The following is a 16,761-nucleotide window of genomic DNA, read 5'->3' as shown; positions in this document are numbered from 1 at the left end:
GACGCTTAAACGACTAAGCCACCCAGGCGCCCCGGACAGTGCTGACTTTTGACTCTAAATTGTCAGCTTGGAGAAAAGGGTTCATATGGTAAGAAGGGGCTATTCCTGGTGAAAAAAAGAACTCAAGATAATTTCAGGGTTCAAGATTCTGAGATTTGTCATCCTAAATGTATCCATCTCAGATTGTGGGTCCTATTTTTCTCCCATCATGGCTCTGATTTGGCACAGAAGATCTGCAAGGTCAGCACATTTTAGTCTTCTTTGCAGATCTGTCACCCTTATAATCAGACCATCACCTGGATTTTCAGTAAAGTCTGCCAGAAGCTGTCAAAAATAAGAGGTTGTCTAAGGCTTCCAGAAGGCATCTGACTTTCAGAAACTGTCCTGGGATGGAAATGGACTCTCCCAAGCCTAGCGTTCTCTTGTCCTAATTTCTTGATTAGACCAAAGGCGGTCATCTTATTTTACAATTCTTATAATTGTCCCCATGTTAATGAAGTGCCACAACCATTTGATCTCCCTCTACTTGCCTTCCATTTGCACTTACTCTCAGTGAAACAGAGGTGAAAGTTTAAGTAATGGTGGTGCAGCTGTTTTCCAAGAGTTATGGTCCCTTCTTACCTCCCACAATGGATGATTTCAGGTAGGGGAGCAATCCAACTCCCAAACCTCATCTTGAAGGTTTGTTTTCTAGAACCATTCTACATAATAATTGTATTAAGCCTTGTTTTCTGAGTTAAAAACAGAACTTGAGGTGAGAATTAAAATTCTGGGGGCACCTGGGTGGCTCAGTCGGTGAAGTGCCTGACTTCAGCTCAGGTCATGATCTCGTGGTTCATGGGTTCGAGCCCCGTGTCGGGCTCTGTGCTGACAGCTAGCTCAGAGCCTGGAGCCTGTTTCAGATGCTGTGTCTCCCTATCTCTCTAACCCTCCCCTGCTCATGCTGTCTCTATCTGTCTCTCAAAAATAAATACAACATTAAAAAAATAACAAAAAAATAAAATAAAATTCCGATACTCAATTTGGGAGGTGCAGGTCTGAAAAAAAAACCATAGAATAAAACAAAGTGAAACAATAAACAAAGTGAAACAAAGTAATGCAATGTTTGACTACCACATAACCATCAGCCCTGTGACCACCACCATTAAGAGAGATGCCTACATACAGTCACTAACAAGATGAGTCCTCTAGGGCTGCCTGGGTGACTCAGTCGGTTAAGCATCAGGCTTGGGCTCAGGTCATGATCTCATGGTTCTTGAGTTCAAGCCTCACGTCGGGCTCTCTGCTGACAGCTCAGAGCCTGGAGCCTGCTTCAGATTCTGTGTCTCCTTCTCTATGGCCCTCCCCCATTCACTTTGGTGTGCTCACTCTCTCTCTCTTTCTCTCTCTCTCTAACAAAAACATTAAAAAATTAAAATAATTTTTTTTTAAAGATGAGTTATCTCCACACCTGAGTCATCCCTAGAAAGATATCCTGTAGGATCCAAGAGTACTACTCTCTAAGTGTCTTTCTGCCGAAGAGAAAAGATCTGCAGAAAATATCTGCTCACCTCCCTCTTATTTCCCATTGTCCAAGTTTCACTCAAGGGTGGTTCAAACTGCTCTGCATTGGCCACACCACTGGCCACACCATCTGTCTTCTTCAGTGGCAGCTCCAGCAGCTCAATCAGGGACCTCACAGAGCAGAGAGAGAAAGCTATTAGTATGTCATTTGGCTCAAAACTTCTATTCACAAAGATTTTGATTCGTTGACTTTTGATAGTATCTTCACAGTTACAATGAATAAATATTTATTATATTTTTGTAAAATGTGCATATTAAAAATGATCACTTATTTTTTAATTATTTTTTTTTACTATTTAGTTTTTATTTTTTTTGAGAGAGAGAGACAGAGTGTGAGTGGGGGAGGAGCAGAGAGAGAGGGAGACAGAATCCCAAGTAGGCTCGAAGCTCTGAGCTGTCAGCACAGAACCCCATGTGGGGCTCAAACTCACAAACCATGAGATCACGACCTGGGCGCTTAACCAACTGAGGCACCCAAGCGCCTCTGAAAGTGATCATTTATTAAATGCAAACATTTACATATGCTGTATATTATGAACTGAACTGTGTTCCCCCCTGAATCATAACCTGAAGCCCTCACCTCCGATGTGACTGTATTTGGAGACAGGGTCTCTGAAGAGGAAATTAAGGTTAAAGTGGGTCACAGGGTAGAGCCCTAATGCAATATGATTGGTGTCCCTATAAGAAAAGGAAGAGATACCAGGGTTGTACACAACAGAGAAAAAGCCATATGAGGAAACAGTGAAAAGACAGCCATCCACAAGCTAAGGGCAGGCCTTAGGAGAAGCCAAGTCTGCTGGCACCTTGATCCTGGACTTTTAACCTCCAGCATTGTGGAAAAATAATTTGTATTGTTTAAGCCACCCAGCCTGTGGTATTTTGTTGTGGGTGTCCTAGCAAACTAATACATTGCATAACACGTATGGTCTTCTGTTTTGGCTTTTCTCCACTGTCTTTTATTCATCTTCAGAGATTTTTAATTTTTAAAAAAATTTTTTAATGTTTATTTTTTATGGAGAAATAATGAGACAGACCATGAGCCAAGGAGGGGCAAAGAGACAGGGAGACACAGAATCCGAAGCAGGTTGCAGGCTCCGAGGTCTTAGCACAGAGCCCCAAACAGAGCTAGACCCCATGAGCCATGAGATCATGACCTGAGCCGAGGCTGGGCCTTCAACTAATTGAGTCACCCAGGCTCCCCTTTGGAAACCTTTTTAGAAATGGTTGTCACCCACCCACCTACATTTACTTTATTGTTGCTAAATATTCTCCATGGCATTTAGGAACCAAAAGATTAACAGATTCATTTTAGAAAAATTGGCAAATTTGTCAGTTTACTTATGTATAGTACCTGTGCATTTTGTTTATCTTACAAACTTGGACTCTGAAGTATTTAGGCCATGAAGATTAATTAGAAATGTTTCCTGACATCAAGTAAAATATTGTCTAATGGCAAATCTCCCAGCATAGAGATAAAATCAACAATTAAGTCTTACAGAATGCTAAAACATTAAAGATAGATGACAGAGCTAAGAACTTCATACCTGAACATGTCTTCTTCTTAATTTTTTATATTAAGAATGAGATACAGTGTAAGGGCACCTGGGTGGCTCAGTCCGTTAAGCATCTGACTTCAGCTCAGGTCATGATCTCGTTTGTGAGTTTGAGCCTTGCGTTGGACACTGTGCTGACAGCTCAGAGTCTGGAGCTGCTTCAGACTGCCCCACCCATGCTTGTGCTCTGTCTTTCAATAATGAATAAATGTTAAAAAATATTCTTAAAAAGGAATGAAATACAATATAATATTTAAAGATTTAAAATAATGACACATAATTACATCATAAAAAACCTCCTTCTATTTTTGCATTTTACCTCCAAGACTTAGAACGAACATATATTTAATTATTTGTTATCAATGAATGATTGTTATTTTGTATTCAGTTTCTTCATGTCATATTATAAAGTTTTTCATCATTTCTGAGAATTATATTAATCATATTTATTGGTTTTATATTGTTTCTTTATGTTGGTTTGCCATGATTTAATTTATATTTTTTATTGCTACTAAAGTAATATATGTTTACCATAACTGTTTCTTCTTTTGGGAAATGCACTTTGTCCACTTATCTCTTTGTAACATGGATTTCTTATAAATGTCATTGAATCATTTAAATTGTCTAGGACTAATTCACTTACTTAAATATTTGACATAATATTACCCAAATGCTATTAGTTTTTCAAAAAGCATCCAGGAATTTCTCTTACAAATGTTGGAGGTTTTTGTAACATTATTTAAAACTTATTCTGTAAAATATGGCCTTAATATAAAATTTCAATGTCAGTCTTTGTGACTGTGCTATAGCTTTAATAAAATTATATTATAATAACAATACATTTTTTTTTCTCATTTTGATCAGCAATCTAAGACTGAATTATTAAGCATGTGTTTCCAACTTTTATTATTATTATTATTTTTTCTGTAAACTTAGGATCCAACTTATTCTTTAACTTGCTTTTGATTAAAAACCAAAGGAATAAATTAAGATACACATATATAATAGTCACTAAAAAGAAAAAATAGATCTAATTATGCTGCTGTAAAAAGATTCCCAACAATATGAGTAACATAGCAATATATAAATTAGTATAATATGATATTTTATTCTAAAAAGTTAAAACATTGATGCATATTGATCTTATGAATCATTCACAAGAAATAACTAACATTATTCATCTGTGGGAAGGGAAGTTGATTCAGGAAGATAGCTGGTTAGCAAGCAGAACTTTATTTTCCATCTTACAGACTTCTTAGGGAACAAAAATTACATGGTGACTCTGATTAGAATTTTCTCAAATCAGTAAATAAACTAAAGATAACAGAGATTTTTACCATAACCAGTAGTTCAATTTCAGACTAGAGACATCTATTCCCCATTTATTCTATTCTCATTGTGACTCCATATAATTTGTAATGTTCTTTAACCCATGAGTATAGGTTTTATAGACGGTAAATACAGAATAAAATCTAATTTCTGTAATACTCCAAAATATAAGAATTTGGAGCATACAATCTTTGAACTTGGGGGTTCCTCAAATGGTCTACACATTAATTCAGAAAATCTGATGTATGCTCAGAAAGATTCCTCTTATTATATTTTTCAACCCCTGTGCTGCCCTACTTTTACCTCTGGGCTGAGCCTTTCCTAACAACAACAAAGTTGATTCACAAGTGTTTTCATGTGTCTCTCCCAAAGTTGCCATTCCTATAGCGACGAGAGTAGTGTTAGACACCATACCATAGTGAGGAAAATTGATCTGTCCCCATTATGTACTGTCACCTAAGACCAGAAGCAACACTATTCATGAAAATTTCACAGAATTGCTTGAAGGAAAAATACAGGCATTTCTCATTTCTGACATCTTGTCGGTAGCGGCTCACACCAAACTGCCCATACCTCTGAATCAGCAAGCGATGGTTTCTAGCTCCAGGACAACCTCAGTCCATACCTACAGAAAAGTACTGCCAATTACATGGTCCTCATTTCCATTTTACCCTTTGGGGTAGTTTGCCACCAGGAACCTTTGCTTCTTGTTGAAATAATTAAAGGCTTCTCTCGGGTGGTTTTTCCAGAACAAGACAATTTTCCGTATAATGTATATAAGCCTCACATATAGGGAAGCGGCTTTATCATTAAGATTTTCCAACTCGGATTTTCCAACTCAGATTTTTCCCCCCAGCCAAAATTTAACTAAGATCAGCAGGTCCAGGCACTCAGAATGTGCCCCATTCAATCAGGTTCTGAAGAAAACAACAACAAAAAGTCTTCCCAATCCTTGGCATTAGGATAAAAACTTAGTACCTTAATCACGTTTGTAAATAGTCTGTTGACACTTTTCAAAACTTGCTGAAGCAAACGTGGCCTTTGCACCATTTAACTTACAAAGATTTCAAACATTTATTGTTATATAATTAACATATCTTGTATTTAAAGTGAATATGAACTTTGCCCCACTGTATTTTCTGGCTTAATTTCCTTGGTCTACAGAAATAAATGCACTTGATTTTTTAAAATCAGGTTAGTTATGGAACTCATAACTTACATGAATAGTATCAGTTTTTGACAGATTCCTTTAGTTTTCAATTATAGGAGATAAGGACCAAAAAAAAAAAAAAAAAAAAGGAAAGAAAAACACTTAGTGTTCACAGCCTCTTACGCAGCCTACTGGCCCACTAGCTCTCAGGATATTGTTGTCTTGCCTGTTCTCCTGAGACTCTACTGCTTATAAAGACCATAAGTAAAAATCAGAATTGAAAAAAGAAAAGTTACTTTGCTCTTCATAATTAAAATTTGACACAGAGTAGCTTTAGGTAGGAAGTACAGAAAGCAACATATAATTAAAGAGACAGAAAGAAAAGAGTTCAAAGAAACAGTTTCTGCAGGAGTTTACCTTGATAAATCAGATTGTGAAGCAACCCCATGATGAAGACTTTTAGGTCATTTATGCTTCCTGTGATACATTTTGGAAAGACTTCCAGACAATTTAAATTCCTAAATTTTTATTTTGCACAAATGATATCATAATAATATACCATTCTTTCTTTTTCTCTTTTGCACTTAAGTCTGTATTTTTTCACTGTAGCATTGCATTATTAGTCAAGTATATCTTATTTAATTGATTTAGTATTAATGTATATCTGTTTTGTTACTAATCTTTGATATTGCAAAGAGTAAGTAAATTATACATATATAATTTTCATTTGTGTTCTTATATTTATAGAAAAATGCCTAGAAGTATCATTGCTAGGTCAGGGGATTCATTGATTTCAATTTGTTTTTAAGGTTTATTTATTTTTGAGAGACAGAGCAGAAGCAGGGGAGGGACAAAGGGAGTGGGGGACAGAGAATCGAAAGCAGGCTCCACACTGAGAGCAGTGAGCCCAACGTGTGGCTCGAACACACGAACCTCAAGATCATGACCTTAACCAAAGTCGGACTGGATGCTCAACCGACTGAGCCACCCAGATGCCCCTCATTTCAATGTTGGTAGAAAATGCCAAACTGTTCTGTCTAGGAATAATTTATATGACTACCAATGATATATAAGAATGTCCATGACCCTCCACCAATTTCATCAATAGAAAATACTTTCCATTGGAGGATTATGTCAATACAATGGTTAATAAGTGTTATTTTCCCATAAAGGCTGAATTTTCCTTTCTTTTATTGTAATCAAGGATTAGTATAAAATTATATCAGAGATTCATCTCTTTTCTTTCTTGTGAAATGTCTGTTCGTATCTTCTAACTACTTTTTAATGAGGCTGTTAGTATTCTTATAATTTTGAGTACTCCTTAAAATTTATCCTAAAGAATTAAGAAACTATTTTCTGCAAGAAAATTAATAGCCCTTAGGAATATAGATGAAAAACTTCTCATGAAAATGCTAGCAAAACAAATTCAACTGAATTTTTAAAAGGTTATTATATAGTATGACCCTGACATTTATCGCAGTAATGCAATGCTGGTTCAACATAAGAAAATCAATCAATGTAACATACCACACGAATAAAATTAAGAGAGAAAAAAAACCCACATGTTCATTTCAACTGACAGAGAAAAGGCAAAGGTACCTGTCTACACCAATACTATTCAACATTGTCTGGAATGCTTCTAGCCAAAGCAGATAGGCAAGACAAAGAAAGAGAAGTCATCCAAACTGGAAAAGATGTAAAACAATCTCTATTCAAAGATGAAATGAATATATATCTTATCTATATATATGCCTAAAGAACACACACAAACATTATCAAAGCTAATAGAAAAATTCAGAAAATTTGCAGGGTACAAGATTGACACACAAAAACAGTTGTGCTTCTATATACCATAAATGAACATTTAAAAGAAAATGAATAAAATGAATCCATTTATAATAACACCCAAAAAATAAATTGCCTGGGGATAAATTTAATCAAAGAAGTAAAAGACACTCAAAACTACAAAACATTTTTGGAAGAAATTAAACTCTAAATAAATGGAAATATATGAGGGCAATACTCCCAAGGCAATCTATATATTTAATGCAAACTCTACCTCTTTTTTTTTTTTTTTTTGCAGAAATGGAAAAAGCCAATCCCCCAATTCATATGGACTTTGAAGAAAGACTCAAATAGCCAAAACAACATTGCGAAAAAAGAACACACTTGGAAAACTCACACTGCTCCCTTTCAAACTTACTGCAAATCTACAGTAATCAAAACATTGTAGGAACAGCATAAGAACAGACATATAGACTAATGTAATAGAACTGAGAGTCCAGAAATTAACCCATTCATCTTTAGCCACATGCTTTGACAAGAATTCCAAGATTATTAAATGGAGAAAGAATAGTCATCATTCAACAAATGAGGTGGGGAAAACTGGATATCTAGAGGCAAACAAATGAAGCTGGATGCCTACCATGTACCATACACAAAATTTAACTCAAAGTCGATCAATTATCTAAAAATAAGAACTAAAATCAAAATTTACCTGATAAGAGTCTGTCTAGGATCCAAACTATATGAAGAATTCTTACATCTCAATAAGAAAATGACAGCGTGATTCTTAAATGGCCAAAATAGACAATAGAATGATCAAAAGGGATTTGCATAGACATTTCTTCAAAAAACTAAAATACACAAAGGACCAAAAGTATATGAAAAGGTGTTCAATATTATTAGTCATTATGAAAATGGAAATCAAAACCACAATGAGTGACCACTCATACTAGGATATCTAGAAGCAAATAAATGGAAAATTACAAGTGTTGGCAAGGATGTAGATAAATTAGAAACCTCATAACTGCTGGTGGGAATGTAAAATGGTTCCATCATGGTGGAAAACAGTTTGGCAATTCCTCAAAAAACTTAAAAACAGATTACTATATGACCCAACAATTGCACCCCTAGGTATATATGCCAAAAATTAAAAATAGGCATTTAAACAGATATATGTGCACACATGTTCATAGCAGCACTATTCACAACAACTATAAGGTGGAAGCAACTCAAACATGTATCAATAAATTAGTAGATAAACAAATTATAGTATATACAAACAATGGTATAATACTCACTCATAAGAAGGAATGAAACACTAATGCATGCTACAATGTGGATGAACCTCAAAAACATTATGTAAGAGAAAGAAGTAAGACACAAAATCCAGACAGACACAGTCAGAATTCTATGACCCCACTCATATGAAATATTCACAATAAGTAAACCCATAGAAACAGGTCACAGATTGGTAGTTGCCAGAGAAGGGGAGCAGGGTGGATGGGGAGTAATTTAATGAGTGTAGAATCATTTTGGGGTGATGAAAATGTTTTGAAATTAAATAGAGGTGGTAGTTGCACATGTTTATGAATGCACTGAATTGTTCACTTTAAAACCATTATATATTTTGGGCACCTGGATGGTTCAGTCTGTTAAGTGTCTAATTTTGGCTTAGGTCATGATCTCATGGTTTGTGATTACCAGCCCCACATCAGGCTCTGCACTGACAGCTCAGAGCCTGGAGCCTGCTTTGGATTCTGCGTCTCCCTCTCTCTCCATTCCTCCCCTGCTTGCACTCTGTCTCTCTCTCTTTCTCTCAAAAATAAATAAAGATTTAAAAAATTTTAAACAGTTATATATTTTATGTATATTTTGTCTCAATAACAAAAGACTCATGCTCAAAGTTCTTTTTTATAGCTGGAGTAAACAAAAACTTTTTTCCTTGCTTAAGCTGTCCCTATAAAGTGTTATTTTCCTCATAAGATCTATTCCTCTGCATTTATGGAATTTTGATATAATTTCATTTTTAAGAGTTCATTCTATTAGTCTGAGACTAGCAATAATCTTGGTTTAAAAAAAAGAAAAAAAGAAGAAGTAGAAGAAAGAGAAAACTTCACATATGCAAGTGCTAAGACTTCTTTTTTATCTTGCTCTGTTCCTCTATTAGATAATAATAAATTGGCTGAAAAAGAAAGAAAAGTTATAAGAAAGGAAACTAATTGCTTTTGAGCTTGCTGTCACTTTGGCCGGTCTTTCTAATGATATTTGTTTCCCTTTCCAATAAAGGCCTTAGTTCAATTTGCTGAAAAGAAGAAAAGCTATAAATCTTTGCCTTTATTCAAAGATATTGATTGATTGATTGATTGATTGATTGATTTTTATGTTTTTATTTATTTCTGAGAGAGAGAGAGAGGAAGACAAAGAATCTGAAACAGGCTCCAGGCCCTGAGCTGGCTGTCAGCACAGAGCCCGACATGGGGCTCGAACTCACGAACCATGAGATCATGATCTGAGGTGAAGTCAGATGCTTAACCAACTGAGCCACCCAGGTGCACCATATTCAAAGATCTTTAAACAAACATTTTTCAATAATAATTTTAAAATGATAAAAACAACTAAGACAATAAATGGTTTGTTTTTCTTTGCCTATTTGGGAGAGTGAAAATGCATAAAAAGACACACCAAACTGTAAGAGCATGCACCTTTTGTTTCATAATGAACAAATCTCAATGACCAGCAAGAATAATCAACTTTAAACCTGCTAGTTAACAGTTGTAATTATTTTATTTTGATTTCTTTTTATTTGTGGCAGATCCAGCAATCTCTCAAAGAATGAGGATAAAGAGTAGTTTGCCCTTCACAGTTTTACTATTCTTATCACTGAGGGATGTCCCATGCACTTGACCTGCATTAATTCAACTTCACAACACCAATTTTGATGTGCTTTCAATGATAACGGTTTTCTCAGCAGAGGAATCCTTGGCATATTTATGAATTATCCTGATTAATTGCAAAAACTGGAAGCTGGCTTACCTAAGAGATTCTGTCCTGCTAACAGACCAGATTTGGCAGAGTAATATGATGGCATCCAGACAACTAGATTCTCAAAACCTGAGTGCTATCCCTGTGGGCTCTCCCAGCAACATTTCCTCCCCAAATTTTTTAAAAATTTTCTTTTAATCTTTATTTATTTTTGAGAGAGAGAGAGAAAGAGTGGGAGTGGGAGAAGAACAGAGAGAGAGAGGGAGACACAGAATCTGAAACAGGCTCCAGGCTCTGGTCTCTCAGCAACCCAAACGCGGGCTCAGACTGACGAACCCCAAGGTCATGACTTGAGCCAAAGTTGGTAGCCCAATTGACTGAGCCACCCAGGAGCCCCTGCCCCATTTATTAATGTTGCCATCTCGAGTTTAAAATATCAGGTGTTGCAAATATTTCACTCAAACCTCCAGAGTCCCATCTCTGTTTCTTACCTCCCTAAAACCCTCTGGCCTCTACGTTTACCAATTCCCATTCTAAACTACACTCAGTAGGAAGATCTGTGATCTTTGAACCTGAATTCCCGCTGCAACATATGCTTCTAATTTTTATATCTCAGTCTTTCTTCAGCACCTCTAAAGTGTTCACCCTAAGAAATCTCCTTACAAATGCATTACCTTGGATCTTATCCTATCTTTCTAACTGGTCCTTATTTAATAAGGTTTTTATCCCAAAAGTTAAACTTCTAGATGACTCTCTCTATGTCTCTCCCCCGTGCTCTCTCTCTCGCCTCTCTCTCAGAAAGAAAGAAAGAAAGAAAGAAGGAAGGAAGGAAGGAAGGAAGGAAGGAAGGAAGGAAGAAAGAAAGAAAGAAAGAAAGAAAGAAAGAAAGAAAGAAAGAAAGAAAGAAAGAAAGAAAGAAAGAAAGAAAGAAGGAAAGGTGAAATAAAAGTGAAATATAGAAAAACTGTATTTCTTTGAAATTCATCAAAGTAAAAAGCAAATCCTACCTAAAATATTCTCTTTTCTGTACCTCATTCTTTTATGTTATGAAGTCTTCTAATGGCCTTTTAAAGAAGTTGTTTGCTTTATTTATTTGGCCTCAAATTATCCAAACCAAAATTTCCTTAGTCAGGATGAGCAGATTTTCTCAGATACTCTCTCTTACCACTTGGAGAGTTTTAGAGAACTCATTTAAAAATGAGAAGTAGAGGGGCGCCTGGGTGGCTCAGTGGGTTAAGCGTCCGATTTCGGCTCAGATTATGATCTCAGATTATGATCTCACAGTTCGTGGGTTCGAGCCCCGCGTCGGGCTCTGTGCTGACAGCTCAGAACCTGGAACCTGCTTCAGATTCTGTGTCTCCCTCTCTCTCTGACCTTTTCCTGCTCATGCTGTCTCTGTCCCTCTCTCAGAAATAAATAAAACATTTAAAACAAATTTTTAAATGAGAAGTAGGAGGGCACCCACGTGGCTCAGTTGGTTAAGTGACCGATTTCAGCTCAGGTCATATCTCACGGTCCGTGAGTTCGAGACTGGCATCTGACCGGCATTGGTTTCACTACTGTTAGCGCAGAGTCCTCTTAAAAATGAGAAGTAGAAAAATTGTTTCACCTATAAAAAGAATAAAAAGGCCAGAGGCTAGAACCAGAACTAGGGAGGAAATGGGTTGGGAAAACTGAGCTGCTCAACTTTGTCTCTGTTGTGAGGTTAGGCACCTGCTGTAGAAAGGGCCCTGCTGCTTCAGTCCATCTTTGAGAACTAATAATCCAAGCTCCCTATGTTGGAGACTCTTCTTGTAGGGCCACCACTTGATCGAGGAACACACGTTCTGCCTAATTTGGCTTAATAATTTCCTTCTCATGTCAAAGATAACTTTGTGAGCTTGTAGAAAGAAAGAAAAATATTCTGGAGATGCCACGATGGATATTGTAGGTTGCTGCTTATTATCGACTTGTGTCCCAAGGTTCCTTGGGATTTCACGGTTCTACATCAATTAAAAGAGATTCACAAGATTGGCCTGTCCATCTTCTAGCTCCCCACTCTAGGTTTTATCCCAGCAATATATGTGTCATGTCTGAAACTCTACATTTATGCTTCCCCAACATTGTTGACAGGGTTAAAAATTGGAACAGTATAGTGGACAGCTGGCAATATTTGTTATACTTTAAAATGGAATTTGTCTTGCTTCATTGATTACACTTCTAAATATATTTACATATCTCCTACATAGATATGGATGCATTTTTTTTCTCATCCTAATATTGCTTGTATGGGCAAAATCTCAGAATAGCTAAGTGTTTATCAGTGGGATATAGACTGCTTGATTAGAATGTATCCATAGAAAAGTGAAGAATACTAAGCAGTTGTTAAAGGTCAGAATGTGAAAGACAAGAAAATATAACTCTTATTTATTGTTAAGCATTTTTAAGAGACTGTTAAAGAATTAAACTCAGATTTCCTTTGTCAGAGCCAACGGCACTAGCATGCATGATGATGCCTTTTTAACGTTAAGGTTCAATTTATCTTTTTCATTAACAAAAGTACTCTTGTAATGGTTAAGTGATTTTGATGGTTAAATGAATTTCCAGAGGTTGATTTTATTTCCAGAAAACCTGTGATTAAGGCTAATGTCGCAACAAAAATTTTGCCTTGTCAGCAGTAACAATCCTGTTGGCTTTTGGAATGATGAAGGTCAATTACCCTCTCTATACCTTGTGTAGCTAAGAACAACAAGTATTTATAAATGTCTGGAAAGAACTTCTTTTGTCATCTATCTAGATGTCACTTTGGAAAATTCTTATCATCTGAAATCGAAAGAACGGGCCATGCATCCTGTGGCTGTATAATTTGTTATCACGATTCACGATACCTTGAGAGTGAAAGTGCTATTAATAATATCCCAGAACAACAAGGGCAAACCAGAATGATTCCATATAAACTGGTACCTATCATCACCTTAATAACATTCTCCATGGAGTTTTCAAATTAAAATCCACATTTGAGAAAATAAATGATACTAGATGTTTCTGTGTCATGGGTTTGGTAAAAAAGTGAGTTTATCAATAAAACATTTGACAATGTGTATGGCAATGGTTACTGTCGTTCTTACGGTGTTCTAAAATAAAACATAAGAAAACATTTTTTACATTTTTTACTGTTTATTTATTTATTTTTAGAGAGAGGGAGGGAGATAACAGCAATGGAGGGAGAGAGAGAAACCCAAACAGGCTCTGCGCTGTCAGCACAGGGCCCCATGTGGGCTTGACCTCACCAACCGTGAGATCATGACCTGAACCAAAACCAAGAGTCAGATGCTTAACTCACTGAGCCACCCAGGAGCCCCAGAAATAATCTTTTGAAATTATTTTATTTACCGTATTGAGGTTGTTGGCTCACATATTTGTTTCATAAATTGAAAGATAAAGACTTTAGGGGTGCCTGGGTGGCTCAGTCAGTTAAGTGTCTGACTTCAGCTCAGGTCATGATCTCATGATTCATGGGTTTGAGCCCTGCGTCGTGCTCTGTGCTAACGGCTAGCTCAGAGCCTGGAGCCTGACTCAGATTCTGTGTCTCCCTCTCTCTCTGACCCTCCCCTGCTCACACTGTCTCTCTCTTTCTCTAAGAAATAAATAAAACATTAAAAAAATTTTTTTAAATGATAAAGGCTTTAGTTTTCACAAACATTGTTTATTCAAAATTTTGTACATTAATCTATCTGATGTGTTCATATATATGTTAAAACTCTAGGGAATATATTATTTTCTACAATGACATGTGAAGTGATATAATAATAAAGTCCTCACATGACTCAGTGTCTTTTCCAAGGCATGTGGAAGAATAGATGAGAAGAAAAAGAGATGAAAGATGATGTTAACATAAAAACTTACATTACCATCCTTGAAGACATTTTTAAAAGAGTATAATGTTAAGAATAAAAATATTCATGAACTTAGAATTCAGTGAATCCAGGAAAATACTAACTTTTGTCGGTATACTTCAGTGCCTCTCTTCTCTGGAGTTGAAAAACTATAATCAAACTTTGATATTTCTTGCTTGTAACATAATTTGCAAAACGGGTTACTAAACAGATATTTACATGGAGTAAAATGGTTCCAGGGCGTACTATGTTTGGTATTGCATATATCATGAAAAACATAGAGAGCTTTTGGTGACTTATTTTCATTTTAATTTTTCTTCCCTTAAAGTAGGCAGTTAGTCAGTTTCTCATAGGTTACTTGGAGGCCAACACAGAGGAAGCCGAAGCCGGAGCCAGCTATTGGGAAAGTCAAAGACCTGTCCTGGATCAAAATGACAGGCCCACGATGGTGGATGTCATGACAGGAATCCCTTGGTCAAATTAGAAGAAAAAGCTTGAAACCTTCCTTCCCACCCCAAGTAATAAATATTCATTTTTCTAGTTAACAACTATTAATTAAGAAGATAGAAACCCAACCTCTCTCTCTCTTTTTTTTTAAATGTTTTTATTTTATTTTTGAGAGAAAGAGAAAGAGAGCACGTGCAGGGAAGGCAGAAAGGGAGACACAGAATCCAAAGCAGCCTCCAGGCTCTGAGCTGTTGGCACAGAACTTGCTACGGGGCTTGAACCCATCAACAGTGAGATCATGACCTGAGCAGAAGTTGGACACCCAGACGACTGAGCCAACCAGGTGCCCCCTCCCCTCTGGTGCACTATCATATCTCGAGTATGTGCTTTCCACTTTAATAAACTTTCCACTTATACTGCTTATCCACTGTGTTGCATGTGTGTCCTTGAGTTCTTTCTCAAGGCAAGACAAAGAATCCTTGGCTACTCCTTTGGGACAGGCTGGGTTGAGACCACAGGGCCTGGGGTATCACCTGTTCACTCAGCAACCCTTCCTTCCTCCCTTCCTTCCTCCCTCCCTTCCTTCCTTCCTTCCTTCCTTCCTTCCTTCCTTCCTTCCTTCCTTCCTTCTTACCTAGTTTTCTTTGTTAACTAAAATCATTCCCATGGAAAGTTACTATATAAACTATTATTTCTGTGAAATTGTCATGTCTTCAGTGTAAATGTCAGTTTTCAAAATACTTGCTTGAGATGCTAGTCATATACTGTGGGGCCCCAATATTTGATGAAACTTTCTACTGTCAAATCACAACTGAGGTTTAAAATGTGACTCTGAGACTCTGTATAATGAATTTGGAATGTCAATTTGATGAGTCTTTCTGCAGTACACCACATGAATTTTTAAATTTCCCTTTAGAAATAGAAAAAAAAAAAACCCAGCATTTTCAATCCTAGTGTTAAATATCAGAAACTGACACAGACATGATTCATCATATTTAACAAATATGTTATGATATGAAGTGACTGTCACCACTAAGCATACAGTCCTCCCAAAGACCTAAAAGCCTAACAAAACTTGAATGCTGCCCACACCAAATCAACATCTCACATAATGAGACAAGAGATTACTATTTAAAATCGTGCTGCTATTTATTATTTAATAAGCACAGCAGTTACAGTTTATGAGAAAATATAGATTACTATAGCATTATGTTAAGATAAGTGGTTAACCATTTGGAAAAGAAAAATGTTAGAAATACATTATGATTATACATAAAAAAAATTCAAAGTATTAAGAAAAGTCTACATGAATAGGTGATGATGGAAATTTGGGTTGTGAAAGCTCTTTCTAAATATGGTTACTAAGTCAGAAAATATAAATTATTCAATAGAAGTTAATCCTTCTTGATTTTTTTTTAATGTTTTATTTATTTCTAGGAGAGAGAGAGACAGCGTGAGCAGGGGAGGGTCAGAGAGAGAGGGAGTCACAGACTGAAACAGGCTCCAGGCTCTGAGCTGGCACTCAGCACAGAGCCCGATACAGGGCTCGAACCCACGAACCGCGAGATCATGACCTAAGCGAAAGTCGGACACTTAACTGACTAAGTCACCCAGGCGCCCCAATCCTTCTTGATTTTTTAAAGAAGTTGATTTATTTATTTCTTGAGAAAGAGAGAGAGAGAGAGAGAGAGAGAGAGAATGAGCAGAGTGTCAGAGAGGAAGGGAGAGAGAAAATCCCAAGCAGTCTCCATGCTGAGGTGGGGTTCAAAATAACCTACCTACCGTTGAGATCATGACCTGAGCAGAGATCAAGAGTCAGATGCTTAACCTACTGAACTACTCAAGCACCCCTGATTCTTTCTCATGTTAATCATTAGGAACAATATATTCCCATATATGGGGGTTTATGTACATATATATGTATATATATATTTGTGTGTGTGTATATATATATACACATATATATATGTGTGTGTATATATACATATATATGTATATATGTGTGTGTGTATATATATATATATATATGTATATATATATAGCCATCAGAGTCACCAATCCCAATTGCAGTCTGCAA

General features: G+C 36.4%; 1 long non-coding RNA gene across 1 annotated transcript; it reads right to left on the bottom strand.

Annotated features, from left to right (window-relative positions):
* Positions 1-1,550: 1,550 nt before the first annotated feature.
* On the bottom strand, positions 1,551-11,600 carry LOC144237293 (uncharacterized). Its single transcript, XR_013336811.1, has 2 exons — positions 11,370-11,600; positions 1,551-1,674 (listed from the first exon to the last, which is right to left on the bottom strand). It is a non-coding gene; the product is annotated as an uncharacterized LOC144237293 (long non-coding RNA).
* Positions 11,601-16,761: the final 5,161 nt, after the last annotated feature.

This window comes from Crocuta crocuta, unplaced genomic scaffold, assembly GCF_008692635.1.
Source record: "Crocuta crocuta isolate KB4526 unplaced genomic scaffold, BGI_CrCroc_1.0 scaffold166, whole genome shotgun sequence".
Lineage (NCBI taxonomy): Eukaryota > Metazoa > Chordata > Mammalia > Carnivora > Hyaenidae > Crocuta > Crocuta crocuta.
The sequence above is the reverse complement of the archived record's forward strand: the minus strand, read 5'-3'. Positions and strand labels throughout refer to the sequence as shown.